At 43.6% G+C, this 1,170-nt stretch overlaps 1 non-coding gene across 1 annotated transcript; it reads right to left on the minus strand.

The window, feature by feature from the left end:
* Positions 1-453: 453 nt before the first annotated feature.
* On the minus strand, positions 454-526 carry trnav-cac (transfer RNA valine (anticodon CAC)). The gene has a single exon. It is a non-coding gene; the product is annotated as a tRNA-Val (tRNA).
* Positions 527-1,170: the final 644 nt, after the last annotated feature.

Here is a 1,170-nt window from a genome sequence, read left to right on the forward strand (position 1 = left end):
AGTGCTGACCTTTACACCATGGAACCCCTTCCACAGTCAATTTACGCTCTCAGTCATGCAAATGCTTGACAATGAAAGGGTTTTAGCAACGTGTTATTTTTTTGTCAATTTTTCAGTGATACTCTTACAGCTTGTATTCTCAGAATTGGCACGACAGTCAAGCAACACATTCTGTATCTTCTTCAATGGTCAAAGGTTAGAATCCGCCTGTCAAGCGGAGGAACAGGGTTCGATTCCTTGATGGAAAGCTGCCATTTTCGCTCAGCAGCTAGGGATTCGACAAAGTCCGTTTCACACCACAGCATCAGAAAATCTTTTAAAAACCTGCAAAAATTGACTTTACATGTCAAGAATAGCAGATGAGGCTCCCCTCCTATCCATAATTATGAATATGTTGATGTTGCTATCATTAACGTGCAGTCATACATCTTCACACAAGGATGAAATAAGTAATGTTTCCGCCCAGTTTCAAACTGAGGACCTTTCGCGTGTGAGGCGAATGTGATAACCACTACACTACGGAAACTGGCGCCATGTTGGTTCATGAGTGTTCCTGAAGCCAAAGAATGAGGTAAGTTTTCCCAAATTTTGTTGCCAGCGGAAAGAGTTTGTGGAGTCGCAACAAATTGAGTCAGAAGTGGGATTGTAACTCACTCCTCTGGGAGAGCATGGATAAATAGAAGAATCGTAAATGAATATGCAAGAGGAAACCAAAAAAGATTCAACTAGCAACACAGAGGTGTGACATCACATACCACAGATCCTCTCAGCTGGAATTGATCAATCGTGCAATCTGGTGTAATTTCACAACTGACTAGCCTACTCAACTCATCTTCTTTCCAGAACACAACCATGACAGCAAACACCTGAAGGTTCCACCGAGATTTGAACTCTGATCACTGGATTCAGAGTCCAGAGTGCTGACCTTTACACCATGGAACCCCTGCCACAGTCAATTTACGCTCTCAGTCACGCAAGTGCTTGACAATTTGCTGGTCAAAGGTTAGAATCCGCCTGTCAAGCGGAGGAACAGGATTTGATTCCTTGACGGAAGGTTGCCGTGTGATTGCTGCTGCTTGTACATTTTTTGTTTCTGTGTTTGTTCTCTGCTTGTCTGCTTACAGGTGCTCCTGGTGCCTCTAAGGCTGGATTCCCCAAAAAAGCCTTGGA

The sequence above is a fragment of the Odontesthes bonariensis genome, chromosome 11, assembly GCF_027942865.1.
Source record: "Odontesthes bonariensis isolate fOdoBon6 chromosome 11, fOdoBon6.hap1, whole genome shotgun sequence".
NCBI lineage: Eukaryota > Metazoa > Chordata > Actinopteri > Atheriniformes > Atherinopsidae > Odontesthes > Odontesthes bonariensis.